We start from the raw sequence: 18,742 nt of genomic DNA, 5'->3' as shown, positions 1-18,742 counted from the left end.
AATCACAACAGGCTCCAATAAATGGAGTGAATGAAAACTTTTATTATGGGTCTGAATCAAATCAAACTTCTGAATCTTTTGAACTGCCAGTGAAAGTTAGTTTTAGATCTGTACAAGGAACTTTGGTTATTGGTAAAACATTTCCTAGGCAAAACAGCAATAGCTGTTATCTGATCATAATTAACAGCTTTATCGTCTATACAAAAAGTGTAAATTTTATCAGAATTGTTTGATGTGCAAGGATATGGTAGTATAATAGGAAAAATAATGGTCATGACATTAAGACTTGTCTTTGTTGTTTGTCAGTGAACGCACATTCTCCAGTCACTTCTACTTAGGTGTCACAGACACTGTAACCCCCAAAATTTGCTGGTGATAACTGACACATTTGGCAGTCTGTTACAGGACAGCCAAATGCAAACAGCTGCAGAATTTTTATGGAAGGGCAAAGCATTTTCTCTGCCCAGGCTGGGTCTTTGCAGGTGCAGGAATGATGTGCAAGTTAATGCTCAGAGGAGGAAACGGATCAGAGGTCTATTCTGCAGTTGTGGGTGCAGACCTGTCAATAGAGCACTAAACTAACTTGTGATTAGGAGTTCCAACTCTTCCACGAATGTGAGGAGAAAAGGGGCTGTTACGTATAATTGCTTCAAGTAATCTAACGTACCTAATGGATTTTGGAGAAGAATTATGCTGAAATAATGTGTAATTCATAAACCCTTGCTTGTGGGAGAAATGGCATTTCACAGAGCAGTGGGGCATTTTCGTCTTCTTTCTGGCTGCAGTGCAGCTGACATTACCATATCCTTTCCCTGAAACCATACTCTGCCTCACTTAGAAGGGGACTGCTGAGCTAGAAAAAGCACAGAGAAGATCAATGGCAATGGGAGAGTCTGGGAAATATTGACCTCTGGGGACAGATTAAAGATCAAATATTTGAAAAATACAAATGCATATTAGGTCTACACCCAACAGAGGTGAGCAGACACCCCCAGCCCATGACTGCATGACCCCATTTGTCTCTGCATCACAACTTGCAAACACACACTGAAACAGCGATGCAGCTATATTAGATGTGAACTTCACAAAATATGTATTTCCTTAATGAAAGAAAGTTACCTCTACATAAATAAAAGGATAAGCACTGGTAATGAAGAATGAACACCAAAAGGAAAAAAAAATATTAGGGCAAGGTGAACAGAAGACCAAACAAGATAAGTTGACCACATGGGTTGCATGATCAGTATGTCTAAAAACCCCTCTGTGAACTCTCTATTGTCTGAAACACTGAAACCTTCTCCAGATAAATTACATGAAAGTAGTACTATAGGAAGTAATCCCTGGTGTGAAAGGAGATGGAACAAATGACACCTCCTTTCTATTTCTTGCTTACATAAGGTATATATTGTGCTTCTCCCCTGTGTAATTCACATAAGCTCAGTACTGAAAGTTACTTCCCTTTGTAAAGCAGTTGCAGGTCTGCAGAAAATTGCTGTATAACAGTTGGGTGGTGTGATTTATCAGAGATAAATTGCTTTTCATGTGGAATTGGTAAATTGTAGATAGAAGATGAAGAAAATAAGGAGGAAACAGAAAATGAAACCTTAAAAATGAAATAGTCTTAAATAGAAAATTAGAACTATTTTTGAAAGAGAAGCAGCAGCCAAGACTATTAAGGAGAGGGTTAAGGTCCTAGAATCATCTCTGAGTTTTGTTTGTTTGTTTTACCCCAGAATAAACACATTACTCTTCCTAATCTTCTTGTTATGGAGAGTAGATTAAAAATTGCCAGGAAAAATGAAACCCCACATTTCCCTATTATAACCTTGAGCTCCAGGCTTACTTGATTTTCCCCTCCACTATTATTTTAGCCAAATTACACGTCCACTGTATCTAAAGTAAAACAAGCTTGTGGTTTTGCTAAGAGTCTATTTCATATATCCTCTTACACAGCAGGTAAAGTGGATCAGGTAATAATCTTGTTTCAAATCCACCTCAATTTTAGGTGGTGAATTTAGACAAATCCTTCAGGTCGGACTGTTTATTATAGCAGGTTCTTCCTTCAAAAAGTTAATTTTGGAATAAGATATGGTGAGGTGTTCCCCTCCCTGAAAAATGCAATGCTACACCTCCAGAAAGAATAACATCAGAAGAGGTAATTTTACGATTGTGGTCTGAAAAAAGTATGAAGGAGGCCATTATCACGCAAACGTCTACTGTTGTGACTGTGTAGTGAAAGGGCTGCTTCCTTACAATCTGCACAGCAGTTAACAGTGCAAGCTCTGGTAGAGATCCACCTCAAACAGTAAGAAAAAAGATGAAGAATTTCTACTTTCCCTGGTCTGAAATTCTTGGTAACTCCAGAGCCAAATGCAGCCCCTCAGCCAAGGTGTGGGGTTGCACAGGGACTGTTTTGCTGGTTTTGTACAGATCTTTCTTTGCTAAACATCCTGAAACCAGAATATCCAATCATGCAGAGAAACACTTCTAGCAAAAGCAAACAACCATCGATGAGGGTACAGTGTAAGTAGGCCTGAACTGCACCAACCTCCAACCAAGCAGAAATGTGAATTTTTAGCATTGCCTTTCTCCTTTGGTGAGGTCATCAATGAAAGAAGTCAGCACAACTCTACCTTGCAGGTTTTTCAATTTACAAACATTTCTGATTAACCACAAGGGACCAACACAGGAAAAAAGAAAGAATATTTTCTCTAGCAAAGGCAAAAGACAAAGAAAAATCAAATTAAACATGTAAAAACATTATTTGTCACAGCTCCTGAAGACAGTGAGAGTATTTTTTGGTTCTATTTGTCAGTACTCTATTGCAGGGTTACAGTGGCATATAAAATGATGGAGGTTTTGTTCCAATTTCTAAAATGTCCTGTTAGTTTCCATTGAATATTATTAATTTTAGCCATATTCAAACCTATAGATTTTTTTTTTTACACCATTTTAAGAAGTTCTCTAGTCTTTGGCCTTTCAAATGTTGAAAGTGACATTTTCCTGCTTTAGCAGTTCTTAAACTACCAACAAAAACGCTCAGATACATTACAGCTGCCAAAGTCCCCTGGGACAAATATTTTAGAGTGAAAACTCTGTCCTTCTCAGTCACAGCTACTTCTGTGAAAAGTATCACAGAGATACGATAAAAAGGCAATGTGGCACTCACCAAAGTTCAAAAGGTGTTCTGTACTAGGACCTTCTTTCCTTAATTTGAATTTCTTCATATTTTCTTTTACATGGCTCTTCTAATGACCTTATTCTCATAGAAGTACTAGTTTTGTGTATGCTGCTGAATTGCTGTGAGAACCTCAAACTTTGACTTGCCTTTATTCTATCAACCAGACTTCACTTCTTTTGATAAGGTGTCATGAATGTAAGGCTCACATTTAATTGTGCTGTATATCAGTATCATTTTCTAAAACCTAGATTTCTGTTTTCAAGTGTGCTAAATAGAAATGGAAGCAGTAAAGGATTACATACCAATCAATAAAACAGCATAGATGCTTACTATATGGAGAGTCAAAAAACTCATTTCAGAAGCCTTGAGCAGATATCTCATAAACACTTAAACAACAAATAAATACTTCTGGCTTTCTAATTTGTGTCAAGCTGGATACTAGTCTACGCAGCTGCATTAACTGACTGTATGCTATTGAAGAGTTTTGTTACTAAGTAAATGTTAAATAATATTGATTAAATACTGATTATTCCAATGGACTTGGGTTGCGGTCCCTGCTAAAAATCTTTCTGCAAATGCAACTTATTCAGAAAACATGAACACTTAAAGATTGGGAGGTGGGCATGTGTTCAAATCTGATATATCTAGCTGTAGTACATAGTTTTAAGCATTCTAACTTTGAACAGTGTTATTTTAATATTAGATTCTAATTTCAGATTTAATTGTGTCAACTTGGTGATTTCCCCACAGTATTCATAAACAAAAAATATTCCCATTGTAAAGTGATGTTGATATGAAATTTCATTTAAAAATCCAACTTAATCCTCCAGTGTGTAAATATCTCTGTGTATGTACACATTTATGTGTTTGTGTGCTTACTTGTCTGCATGTAAATAAAATTACTGTAGTTTTTGAGTAGGAATAGACTGACTAGTTTGGGAGAGGGAAGATTTCAGTCTATTCCTTCTACCAAATTATACTGGGTGCCAGGAATGGTTGGGGTGATAGGGAAAAAGGAAGTGTGAGGTTGAGCCAGACGGATGGGCGTTGGGCAGGAAGTACGAGATCAGAGGTGTCTGGTGTTATAAAGTATTGCTGCAGATTTTTGGAGTGGTCTAGCAGCAGGAGTGGATTTGTTACAGCCTCAGCAGGTCACAGCACACCTACAACCTTCTCTCTAATTGTAGGCCTGTATTTTCTTATGCCGTTTATTAAATGCATGGGTGTCTCCATGGTCTTGTGATGCATCTTGTTGAAACCCTAAGGAACCCTTAGAAAACTGGTACCCCTGTGAGTGGCTCTGCAGTCATCTCAGACCTTCATGGGACCTGCAGAACAGATTTCACTATTTCCAACCTATTCTGAACAAGACCATCAAGCACACTGAAAGACTGTAGCAAATAACAGTTAAAAAATCCCCCCCCAAAAGGGAGAGAAAAGTTTGAGAAAGACCACCACATAGCAGAGAGAAAAGGTGATGCTATTTTTGTCCAGATGTAGAAAATACAAAGAAAACTTATACCTCTATTTCTTTCCCCTCTTCATTCTGAAAGAGAATTCTTCCCTTTGAGCATTAAATGACTTACATTTCTCTGGGTTGCAATGGATAATGAGGAAATATTTTGACGATACCTGCAGATAGATTTAAGTGTTGAATATTTTACCCTAATATTCTAGATTTTAGAGGGAATTTTTAACTTCAATTTATTGAACAGTAACACTTTGACATATGATCATCTTAAAGAAGCCTGAACATAGCAAATGCAGTGAGAATATAAATTAGTAGAACATAAGAAAATAACTCCTGGAGATGGTGAACAAAAGTGTTATGTCAAACACAGAACACTAGAGAATTTGTAACTTTGTAAAAGACAAATAGGTATTCTTTTTTTAACTATGGTATTGTTTAAAGTGTCCAGTTCAAATGTCAAGGTGCTCCGTGTACCCAGCCAAGAAAGGCTATGGGCATATATTCTTACTTTTTAAAAAAGTAGGGGGAATAGAAAAGAAAAATTAGAGTGTTTCATTAAAGTCAGCAGGAAAAAAAAAATGTATCAGCTGTGAATACATATTGGAAAGCATTAACATTTGCATTGCACTGTTTCTTAGAAAAAGACATGTCTAAGCTACATGATTTAATTAATGTTTAGGCCTAATCTGTATAAAGAATAATTGGCTTATTTAAAAGCTGATTAGATTAATGTTATTATGGTGACAATAGAGCAGTTCTAAGCACATCTCATTTAAAAAAAAAAAAGATGTGTTACAGTGCGTGGGGATGCTGGCATGAAGGGTGAAGTTTTATTTAGGATATGGCAAACAGAAGGATATTTGGATCACAGAGCTATTGTGCTTTCTATGATATGGCACTTCATCAGCATGGTGAATAGGTAAAGGGTACCTTTTTAGGTACCCTGCTGCTGAGCTGTGACATGCACATCTCCATGCCTTTATGCTAGGAGGAGAGATTTCAAAATTTCTCTTATGTGGCAGCTGAAGGAGCAGACAGTTTGGGAGCAGTCTGTCTGAGTTGAGTTTCAGTGTAAAAGCCCCATGGTGTGAAAGTTTAGAAGCACGTATATTTGTGAGACCTGGCAAGTTGATGTTACTCAAAACTTTGTGGTGGTTTTCTCCAAACTAAGAATTCAAATGTGTTATGCGGTAATTGTGTGTGTAAAATCACAAGGCAGATCACCACTACTCTTTCACAACCTATCAACTAAAGATGATATTTTAAGAATAATATCTGGTATTACTTACTGGGTTTTTTGTGTTTGGGTTTTTTTTTGTTGTTGGGGTTTTTTTTAATTTAGATGCAGATATTATTTCTGAGCTCTCCCCAAAATCGTAGTGACAAAAAACCCCATATTCCCTCAGTAGCTACTAAGGACTAAACAACCTATTTGTTTTTTTCAGATGTCAAGAAAAATACTGAGTATTTCAAGAGCTGTGATAAAACTGCAGTGGTGTTGCTACAGTTTATAGGGCCATCTGCTCTTGTGAGGAAGGAGACAACATCCTCTGTGAAGCAGCTCTCTGTGTGCCAGAAGCATCTGTGACTTCAGTTTTCTGTGTTGTGATCAGAAGACTTTAGTGTCTCGAAAAAATGTTAGTTTCTCTACACGTGGAGACAGTAGTCACTGATCTAGCCTTCCCTTCAACAGGAGGAACTTCAGAACAGCTTCTCAGTTCTCAATGTGGCAGCTATTTTTGCAAAACCTGTAGGGGTTTAATGACCTTCAACATCTGCGTTAAATGTGATCGGAACTTGTGACCAGGATAAAGAAGTTAATGGGAACATTCACAAACAAAAGATGATTTCATAAATCTTGTTTAGACATGAAAGCAAACCAAAACCAGAGAGAAGCTGAGTTTACATATGTAAAAGTAAGGTATTTTATTTCATTACACTGGGAGCTGGAAGACCAACATTTTTCGTGAGTAGGACTAATCCCAGAGATGTAGAAGTACCTTTTACGTTTTATGCTTTCCACACGTTTGTATCACTTTCCCTGAGAAAACTCAGTGTGCTCTCTCCTTAAGTCAACTGAAAATCATTACTGATATAAATCCACTTAAGTCTACAGGGAAAACACCCACAGCTTTTGTAGACAAGCTGAACCAGCTTCCTCTGTGGCTTGCTTTGCCAGCTGAAAATAGCAGAAATGAATCCAATCCCCCTTGCCCTAGCTCATGCTTCTCTGGAAGTGATGGTTACGCACAAATGTCACAGCAGCACCACTGCACATGGGAAACTGTGTCTCCAAATGATTTGTCATCAGACGGTGTTTGTTCGGCAGGAATCCTTCATGCCTCCCTGCTGCTGCTGCTGCTGTGGGTGGAGGCATGCAGGATGGCACAGCACTGCTCTGCAGCTCCTGGGGACGCAGCCCCTCTCTGGACACCTCACAGGGTTCCTCCCCATCCTGTCCATGGCTGAGGGGACTGCTCACTGCACACAGTGTGCCTGAGGCTTTGCTCTTCCACCTGCAGCATGTGTGAGCAGGAGACCTAACAGGGAGGTGGGATGCTTGGCGTGCAGTGGCACTGGTCTTGTCAGTCTGCTCCGGAAGACTTGTAAATGGGATGGTCATATTTTTTTGTGGATCTTGCTGCCTTATTAGTATTAGATACAGGGCCCAAGTTTTGAATTTCTTGCCTGCATTTAGTATGTCAGTGAGGAAACTGCAATCCCACAGGGAAAAGGGATGTTTGTTTTCCAGTTGATCAGCTACGCCTATTATGAATTCTGCTAACAAGCTACTAACTTCAGACACTTAGTTCATTTCATGGGTGGAACAGGATGGATGTTTGCAGTACTGCCACCAGTTTAAAGTAAAGAATTGCACTGAGTTTTTCTGTCTTGCTCTCAGACTGCTGTACATGCTTTTCCAACTGGTTTTCCCACTGGGCAAAGTCAGCTCCCTTAAGTTGAGCAGACATCTTGTCACTAGGACTGAATAAAATCAGCATTTCTTTATCTGTCTGTGTGCTGCTGTCTCGCCAGAATTTACCTTGGCTCACACAATTGCTTTTTTGTTCATATTTTCAGTAATTCAGAAAAATACTGTGGGTGACTCCCTTTTGAATGGTTGGTGTACTTTATGGCTCGGGCTAGAGAGGTCTTTTTGTGAAAACTTACATATACAGAAGAAATAAAAAAGGAGGAGAGAAAGAACATAAATAAAAATCTGTCTGTTCCAGGGTATGCTTCAGAACTGAGTTATATATTTCTGGTCTCACCTGTTACCAAGCACAGAAATACTATGCAACAGGCTGGCAAAGGATGCCAAAATTAATCCTTTGGTCTCTATAAATAGATAGCAGCACTCCACATGCTGTTAACTACCAGAATCAGCTGTAAATTCTAATGAATACTTTCCTCTGTGTGTGACTTTTTATGCATTTGTGAGTTTTACATGCATGCATATGAATACAGTTACATAGTCAAGTACAGTCATATATGCACAGACAAAATGCACCAATAGGTCAATATCATATTGTTGATAAGAGTTATTTCCGGTTCCTAGCTCATACAGAGTAGCATGAATAAGTTAAATACACTCTGTATGTCTGGAGTTAAGGAGGAAGAGACAGTTTTTGTCTGCTGATAGACAAAAATATACTTGAATTTTGCAATGTACCATTACAAGACATCAGTGCTAAAATCAATAATGGAAACAACGTGCTCAGTATTTCCTTAAACTTAAGGAACTGTATACTATCTATAGAAAATTTTTGCTCTCATTTAAGAAGACCCTTAATAGAAGGAAGAAATAAATGCTTAGGAGAGAAATCAGTCTGAGCGTGTACTCTGATGTGGTCTATCTTTCTGATTCAAAAAGCAGTTGCTGACTATAGAAAGGCAGAAAAGGAAACTGAATGACTCTGAACTGGCAAAAAAGATGTGCAATACTTAATCTACACTGCAGCTGGCTGCTGACAGGTCCTTGGTAACAAAAAATTGTAATTCCCTAGCTATCATTTCCTTCTTGAGGAAATATAGTGCAATCACTGACGATCTCTGTACCCGTTTTCTCCAACTGTATGAAAGGAATAATAACCTCTCTTTTGTTTATAGGGTTTGATGAGGGACAGTTGAGTTAAAAAAGACAGATGCTTAAGAACTCAAAGTCCAAAACACATTTCTATTTGTAAAACAAAGCCAGAAAACCACTATTCTCTAAAATGAACATGCTAGCAAAATTTCTGCATTTTGAAAAGATCTATGTATTTTCTCTGTTCAGCTAAATCTAAAATGTCTGACAGTATTCCAAGGGCTTGAAAACCAAATATACATGTCTCTGATCTTCCTGAGAAATAAGTCTAAATCATGAAATGAAAATGAACACAGGACAGTGCCTTGCTTGTAACCACACCACTGCCTTCAATACATACATGAGCAAAAAACTCAGATCAATAACTATAGCAAGGGGAAACCTTTAAGTCCTCCCCACAATCTTTATCTCCTTTCTTTTCATCTTATTACCAATGAATATGAAGCTTGCTAGCCTGGTGACTTGCAAAACTTTAAGCCAGCCACAGTCACAATTTGCCTTTTGATTCACATTTAAGTGATAGTCACTCTTCATACAGCCTCTTCGGAGATGCCATCATCCAGTAGGAAACCAGCTATTCTGAGATAAGAACATCCTAACCTAAAAAAGGCTTATTAGATACTCCGTACAGTTCCAGAGACTACAAATTCAGCCCCCAGCTCTCTCTCTCACGGAATTTGAAGCCACCTCTGCTTTTCTTCTCTGTAGCCATGTTTTATTCCTTGTTTCATTGACTATGTCAGATAGAGACAGGAGGTGCTATGACGCAGCACTGTTCCCTGCAAGTACTAAGATGTTGCGACGATTCTCAGGATCTTAGCTTTAGCTTCCCTGCCATCATGCATTACTTATATAGTATGGTATCCTTCTGCCTTCATATTTGGGGAAGCACCATTTGAGGCAAAGTAAACGCCATCACGAAATACTGTGGAATGGTTTTCAGTTCAGCATAGTACCAATGCAAATAGCCATGGTTTTCAAGGCACAGCTTTTTCCCTGTAAGAAGTCAGGCTGTTCTTGTGGTACCTCCGTGGTGCCTGCAAGTGCAGACGTACTTTCAGAGTGGTGAGGGACAGGGAGGTAGTGTTGAGGGTAGAGTTATCAGTGCATTAACACAAGTCCGTATCTTGATGTGCTGTGTAGAAGTACTTGGAGATCTAGACCAAACCCCACAACGTTCTCAGTATCCCAGGTATCTCACTACGGCTCAGTCAGCTCCACTGCACGGGATTGCAGTGTGCTGCAGCACAACTCCTGCAAACGTTACTGCGTTACACAGTCAAATTCTCATTTTCAGGAAAATGAAAAGCAGAGCAAGCTCATGGGTTTTTTGGCTGATTTGTCTCCAATGTTAAAGTAAAACTTTCCACAGAGCAAACGAAAGAGCAGGAGCACAGAGATTGTAGCTGATGGGGGGAAAGGTAAGGAAAGAGCCTGACCATGACTGAGACCCTCTCCATGTAGGTGGAGAGGTTCCACCACCAGAGGATCCTCCTCCAGCAGGAATCTGGCTGCAGCTAGGGCTCACCTTCGCGAGTTCAGGAATATGGCTCTCTTAGTATGTGAGCTATTAAATGTATTCAGTGCTGGAAGAATGAAGACATGCAATACAGTTACAGCTGTGACAGTGTGATACTTGCAAGTAGAGCAAAAGCTATAGAAATATTTTAGGTTAGGAGGCAGGAAATATCGAGCCATTCTTTTATTTCTCTACATGCCACAGAAAATTTCCAGATAGAAAGCAGATAGGACATACACTTCCCATTACGGAGTGAATAAAATCTGAACTTTATTCAGTTGGAAGAACAGGATCAAATGTTTTTAAAACAGGGCTATGTTCCAAAAGCTGATCTCTGTCAAGAACTGCTGGTATGTAGTGTTTCGGTTGCAGTTTTTCTCTGATCAGCCTGAGTAGTTACCTGCCTGAGCCTCTGGATAGCTGAGTGAAAAAACGGAACAGAAAACATGGGCATCACGCACTTCTAAATATTTCTGAGGAAAATATACAACCCTTTTTCAGAGTCTGGGTACTACACAACCACATTTTATTGTGGAGATCTTTCCACTGACCCAAGCAGAGATTTTACCCAATTTCCAGTGGTGTAATTAACCAGTAAAACTGGTTACCACATACATGCTTTCTTGTATCGAAACTACTTCCCCCTTGTAAGGGAGAGAAGGACAGGAGGGCAATTTGGAGGGAGAGTGAGCTTTTCATCCTATTAGAAAGACTCCCAGATTAGTGATAATTATAATTTTATTCAGTACAGTGTTGCTGTGGAGCAATGCAGATCTAAACTGTTATTTATCTTTGGCTATTAGCCAAACTAAAATTGCAAAACAAAACCATTTTGTTATTTTGTTATATACCTAATTAGACATTAAGACTACAACAGCATTTTTATGAAAGGAGGTATTTAAAATGCATTTTTGGAATTGCAGTAGTAACAATATTTGTTCTATGTGGTAAACAGAAGCCTTTTGGCAGTGGGATGCTTTTGTTTTTAAAACTGCCAAAAATTATGTGCTTATCTACCAAACTGCAACTACTCACTGTGCCTGTTAATCATACAGAAGTAGGACCAGGGTAAACATGGTGTTGTAGTAAAAAAGGTAGGTGTGCAGGAAACATGCATGATTATGCTGGCAAGCTAAGCTATGGGCAGTACCCTGCCATTAAGAGGGAGGAAAAAGGGGGTGGGGGGAAAGAGCTGAAGTCAAGCCTGGATATTCTAATGTAATTTGGAAGGGACTGCAGAGTAGTCTAAATGATAATGTTTTTTGACAGTTTGATATGTATTTATAGCTGTTGCCAGCCCTGCCTGAATATTATATAGGATTATCTGGGATTTTCTGGGTTTATCACCACAGGCATGCAGGATTAACAGCCTGATGAAGTCAAAAAGAATTACTCAGCCAATCCAATCCCTATACTTATATAGCACCCTTCACACAAGGTCCCAGAGTGCTGCACAAGAAATACAATAACTGCCAGAAAGGACAGCAAAATAAAAATCTGCCATCTAGGCTTGAAATCCAACACAGAGCTGGGCTACAGGGTGTCTCCTAATGAAAGCTTCCAAAAGGTCAATGCCCAGCAAAGCAGAGAGGGGGGACTGTTCCTCAGACTCCCTGTTAGTAGCATTAAAGACATTTAGGATTTTTTTTAGCACTCAGCACTTTCACAGTGGGAGGATACAGGAGGATACAAATTCCCAGAGGTAGCTAGAAGATAGGTGAAGGGACCTTCAAGTAAAAATGGATACTAGATACATAGGATTTCCCTTTGATACAAAACCACTGATTTGTCTTACCTGCAGCTTTTATCTAGTGCCATCCAAACCCTGTTATTTTTCCCTGTGAAGTGTTCCTAAAAATTTTATCTTCAAACTGCTGTACCATCCATGATGCAGACGCATGAGGTTTTCCAGATTTTACACGTCACACTAAACCCAGCACTGCTCTGTTAAGATTTGCTAACCTTTCAAATGCACCTAATTTCTTCAAACAGAAAAAAGCATCCAAACAACAAAGAAGCAAATAAATTTGAGCCAAAGGCTCAGGTTAAAGGCTTATCACTCATGACACTGCAGTGGTGGAGACCTGCCCGCATTCCCCAGCATAGGCCTGATGGAAGAGTCTTGTATCCCACACTAGCCAGCTATCTTGTCTAAGACAGAGCTTCTGGAGCAGTTGGCCATAAATTGTAACGCTTAGGAGAAGGGTAAAGGGATGTTTATGTTGCAGCTAAAGGTGAGGGCTAACTACAAACCAGCAGCTTCTTTCCGCTAATATCGGTACTTTAGCTCATTGACTTGAAATTGATTGGGCTCCCTCTGCACAGACTTCAGCCATACAGAGAACCAGGTAAAGCTTCAGGCTGCATGAGATGAAGAGGAACAGGCTTCAAGAAACAGTGTTAAACACTGCGTGGTTTGAGGGGGGATGTCTTGGAGGTGATCCAAAGGGGTAAGGGTACACATAAATTTGGGTTAAAGCAGTACTTCTCTTTCTGTTTGGGGGTTTTCCAGTCACAAGGAACAGGAGCTGCTGGTAGGTATGCAAAGTCTGAAGTGTTTGCCCACGGGTTTGCGGGATGGAGGACAGGTGTATTAACAAGATGATCTCAGATATACAATCAGAATATGTGTTTTACCAGAAAGCTGTGGGGATGACAGCATCTTCACCAAAAAATCATGTTAGGACACCTAATGCTCATCAGTGTTACTCCTGCCACAGCAGTCTGTCTTCAGCTTTTGAACTTTTTACCTAGACAGAGTTTGATATGTTTTTAATTTAGTAGTACAGGATACAACAAAATGAGACAATAGTTGTATACAATGCATGTGTTATGAGATGAAAAACAGATGTCACAGTAGATTCAAGGCTTGAGAAAGGGTATCAGTGGTGGCATTATTGCTGTAACAAGAAAGAAATTTCTTTGCTGTTCAGTAATTACTGTGATTACTGCATTTGGACATGAAGGACGGCTAGCCAACTGTTCTTGTAAAATAAAACCATTTTCTAAACATGCAGGTTTTCACATATGCTTTAAAAGAATAATGGATTAAATGTTTTCCTTCAGAGATATTTTTGACTGCTTTCAATAAAGATTTTTCTTTTAGTTGTGTTTTAATGACTGTAATAATGAAACAGCATCATAAGCAAGTTCATTTACAAGAAGAAATTCGAGAGTGTGTTTTCCCCAGGCTGCCAAGTAATGATGTTATGGGGGTGCAGCACAATCGTGCTGACTCACAAAGGTATGAAAAGTCTTCTGTCAAGCACACCTGGGTAACTGGTTTGGGTAATTCTCTTTCTGCCTGCCCTACATGCCATGCTGAGGGAGTTTGCAACCCCTGATGCTGGTCAACAGAAGGACAATATCTCAGGATCTGCATCTGATTGCCTCTCTGCAGATTCTAGGGAAGACCACATAAGGAATTTTAACTCTAGATACATGTCTATGGAGCAAAATGAAGGCTTATTCATGCCATGGGTTCAATAACTGTAATATACTTGCAAAGGGTAAATATACCTATGAAGTTGTGAGGTTGAGAAATTTCCTGTAAAATGAAATAGTAGGGGAAAAAAACACTTCAGTTTAATAAAAATATTTCATTTAAGTAATATTAAAATATTGTCTTCTGATTCTTTCCAAATTCATAAGGTCACATGAAATAAAAATGTTCAAAACATCTCACTTAATCATATTTAGTCTTTTCCATTTTTCTTGCAAACCAGAAGGTTGTTACTATTGAATTATTTCAACAAGAGGCTTTGCTTTTAACAGATCGCCATTTTTTGATAGAAAAAATATTAGTTGAATAGTGACCAGGTTGTTTGTTGTGTCCATAAGAAGAAATTGGCTCATATTTCAGCTCAGGACTATTTTTGTAAAGTTTTCAATATTTAAAGAACTTTCAGGAAAATTTTCTCCGGTAATAATTCTTCTTTTACCCCATTGTCACAATTTTAGTGTACACAACCAAGGGAAGGACTGAGCAATATCCATCTTCCATTTCTCTTTCATCCACTGGCTTTCAGGAAGGCATTTGTTAGATTTGTTCCTGTTTTTACGCTAGAGTGAGCAAGGATAAGTAGGTGGCTTTTCTGCTTTGAGGAGGATGGTCTGGGGCTGAGCTGCTCTGTAGTGCCTGCACAAAAATGCCAGCCCTTGAGAAAACTTCTCTCATACTGATGAGCTTTAGAGTTGTGGTCCTCACTGCTGATGTACGTGTGAACTCTTCTATCCACAATGTAGTTTTGTGTATGCACTGTACAGTAAAAATGATTGGATAGCCTTTGTTTTTAATCTGAGTGTTCATACACAAACATAGACTAAGATACATGCACACAAAAAAATGTGTGCACATGCATATACACACACACAGTTCTCCAGTGCCTCATGAAAAGAAAAAAAGTATTATCCTCATTTTTATAAGGCCAGCAATAGGGTTACCAGGCTAATAAATGAATCATGAATTATTCATCAGCCTGCACATTGTATGGATCTTTTAAATTACAGCCAAAGAAATGGTAAAACTGTAAGCTTCTACCATTCTTACAAAACCAATTTAATTGCAAAGACACAATAAAGTTTCTCCCCATCTTTTAACTGTTTGCTATTTTAATGACCCTAGAAGTAGCAGCTTAGGTAAATTTCCATAATATACAGCTAATGAGATACATGGTATATTAATAATTTACAGACCTGAAGTGTTCTGGACCGTCATGAAAGCACCTTTTGCAAAGAATATAATCACACAAAAGTGATCTCATATTTCCTGTATACTTTATTTAACAGAGGCATTGCCTGTATTTATGAATTTTGTATATTAGCAGATGAAACTTGAGAATATTCTGGAGTGCACTAAACTGAGCCAAGGATATACTTTTTTAATACTTCTAGGAAATTAATTTTATTCAAGACAAACAAAGGGAGATAGAAGAATCATATTTAGAGGTATGAGGTTGTTTTAGAAATAAAGCATTTGGAAGTATCTGATATCACCTTGTGATTCACACACTTCAGCCTTCTCTGTCAGGATATGTATTTTCCTTAATTTTATTGAAAGTGTTTATACACTTGCATAAAAGGCTGTATAAACAGTTCTTATACAACTGTGTAAAGAACTGTTTATACAGTTGTTTATTTCAATATATATAGTAAATTGTTAATGATTTTTCTACCCTTTTCCTCACTCAGCAACAAGATATAAGGGCAAAGCTAAATTGAAAAAGAAAATTAATGAGGCAAATCTCAAATGAGGTAACCAGGTCTTTCATAACAGTGGAAAAGAATTACATTTGTTTATGTCAACAGAGTCTAAGAATTTGTAATGGGGGAAAAACATAATTAGGACAAAATGACGCTATAAATAAATGTTCTGTTCTGCCCTCTTTCCTCCTTCTGTAAGCTCATATTAAGATTTATATTTATCCTATCACCTTTTCTGCTTTATCAGAGACATGAAAATAATCTTCACAACTAGATGTACTGAAGGGAACTATACAAAAAAATACAAACCAGAAAAATTTTCCTTCCATGAATTATTCTTGATGGTTAAGTCCCACATTTGGGCAGGAAATATGCTACATTTTCAAAGATGTGCCAAAACCAACCTTTACAGAGACTCAGAGTCTGGGCTCTTCCAAGGGTGAGTTCTTGGTACATCTCAGTACTACCAGCCAAATCCATTTATTCTGGGAACCCTGGATCAGTGGTGAAAGTATACTCTTCTAGGAGGCTCAGCTTCTTTTCCGGGTTTATCATTGTCTTTGTTAGGCCTCCTTCCTTATGCTTGTAGGCTTTTGGAACACAAGATGGTGTCTCTATAAGGAAGGCCAACCTGCGTATTGTCCCTGAATTAGTCCACTTTAACTCTACATCTAGTACACCATAAAGTACTCTCCAGAACTAGTGCTAAAACTGATGAAACACACACATTTTGCTTATTGTACCATTTTAAAATAGTTCTCAAGCTCCCAACTATAAACAGTTTCATAGCCATGTCTCAAATGGCCAAAAAAATTATCGTATCATATATGCAGCTTGAGATGGCAAAGATTGATGTGCCAAATGACCCCCAGTTGATCAGAACAGATGGAAATTACATCCCCTTTTATGGTGGTTACAAGGAAACCATTTGGTCCCAGTGCCCATGCTGGGCACCTTTAGAAGGAGCTGAAGCATCCAGCATGCCCAGTAAAAAACAGGGATGTGGGGTATGAGTGGAAGCCATCTGTCTTTAAAAAGCCACCATGATACCAAAATACTGCAAGCACAAGCGATACTATCAGTATTTTCATGCAATTCATGCTTCTGCAGTGGTTTGCTTACCTCTAAGCACTCAAACTAAAAGAGATTTTCTCCAGTCAACATAAACTCATTACCAAGAAGCACACAAGAAACTGTCATTGGAAGCCACTGGTTTGGGAAAAACAGAAGAAAAACTGCATTTTCAGAGCTGCCAATCTCTTCAATTTGTTAGTGCAAAAAATTCACCAGAAGAACAGACTAATGAGCTGGGTGTCACCCCACCTTACACATCATCAACTGAATTGTCAGTCGAGTTCAAGCTGCCAATTGTTTGTAGGAGCAGACAACTTAAGAGGCAAAAAGATCTTAGCTTAATTTTTCAGGTCCCTGGATGAGCTTGCTGTCTGGCAGCAGGAAAATGCATCTCCTAGCTTTTAAATTGAGCAAATTAGATATGAAAGAACATTGAAGTAGAACAAATATGGAAGCTGTCACACACAATCATTTTTAAGAAGTTATTTCTCTGACAGTTACTGAACTGAAATCGAGGCCAAAACCACCATAAAACCATCACTCTTTCATTTTATGTTTTTTTTTTTGAAGTGGCATGTCTCTAGAAAAGATAAGGAAGCAATTCTAAGGCCTACAGAAATCCATGGGGAAGTGTTAAAAGGCAGCACAATACTGCAGTGAAAGCAGTTGATGCTGAAATGGATCATACTAGAGATCTGTCAGCTGAATTGCTGCTTCGTGGAACTCAGAATTAGTAGTGGCACCATCAGTGGTATTTGCTCTTTTTTTTTGCCCGATACTTTTTTTCCCCTTGGAACATGTCTTCAGCAGAGGGGAGCAATCAAGAAGCACTTCTTCCTCCACTTTGCATCCCCTTACTTTGATACCAGACACAATCATAGTCCACGTGTGACTTCAGCAGAATACAGTGTTTTCGTGGTATCACGCACCCAAGGTGATGTGGCACCATGCTGTTCTCAGAGGAGAATTTATTTCAGGACATTAAACTAATCCTGGTGCTACCTGGGTATGTCTGCATGGCCACAGGGTAAGTATATCTGGACAAACTTTAATCTAGATATAGTAATAGCAATAGGAGCAGAATAGCAAGGGATTTCACACAACTTGGAAACCACAGTATTTGTGCATACTTAGGGTCCTGAGGGATTTTGTAGGCTGATAGTTGATAGAAAGTCCTGTGGTGGTGTTTTCATTACTTCCACTGTCTTATTCTTTATATTCAGGAAAGGTTTGCTGCAATCTTACCTTCACGCTTCTGTGCAGGCACATGCAGCAGACAATCCATTTTATATAATTTGCTCATCTGTCATCTGCAGGCTTTACATCTGGAGGACCAGGGCCAAAGCCAGTGTGCACAAATGTCAAAATGGGAAAATGACATTGGTTGCAGTTCTTGGTAGGTACTCTTTATCCTGGAGCCTTGCTTATTGAATATCTTTCAAAAGCCATAATACTGCTCTGAAAATGTAGCTAAACTGACTGTTATCAAGATGGCCAATTCTGCTTGGTGTGATTCAGGTGGCAAGTGCAATACAAGCAGCCTTCCTTCTAACATCTAATATTTGAATTCCTCCTTTAAAACAGCACTGTATTGGGTTTGTGTGGCAAGGGTTGTTTTTATTTTTGGGGGGGGGGGAAGGGGGTGCTACAGGGGTGGCTTCTGTGAGAAGCTGCTAGAAGCTTTCCCCATGTCCGATAGAGCCAATGCTAGATGGTTCTGAGATGGACCCGCTGCTGGCCAACACCAAGCCCATCAGTGACGGTGGTAACACCTCTGGGATAACAGAGTTAAGAAAGGGAAAAAGACCAGGAGCAGCTGCAGCCAGAGAGAGGAGCGAGAAGATGTGAGAGGAACAAGTCTGCAGACACCAAGGTCAGTGCAGAAGGAGGGGGAGGAGGTGCTCCAGGCGCCAGAGCAGAGATTCCCCTGCAGCCCGTGCTGAAGACCGTGGTGAGGCAGGCTGTCCCCCTGCAGCCCATGGAGGAAGGATGAGGGGGTGTAGAGATTCCACCTGCAGCCTGTGGAGGACCCCACGTTGGAGCAGGTGGAGGCACCTAAAGGAGGCTGTGGCCTGTGGGAAGCCCACGCTGGAGCAAGCTCCTGGCAGGCCCTGTGGCCCCATGGAGAGAGGAGCCCAGGCCAGAGCAGGTTTGCTGGCAGGACTTGTGGGAGGGACCCACGCTGGAGCAGTTCGTGAAGGACTGTAG

Source organism: Balearica regulorum, chromosome Z (assembly GCF_011004875.1).
Source record: "Balearica regulorum gibbericeps isolate bBalReg1 chromosome Z, bBalReg1.pri, whole genome shotgun sequence".
Classification (NCBI taxonomy): domain Eukaryota; kingdom Metazoa; phylum Chordata; class Aves; order Gruiformes; family Gruidae; genus Balearica; species Balearica regulorum.
Note: the sequence above shows the minus strand (reverse complement) of the source record.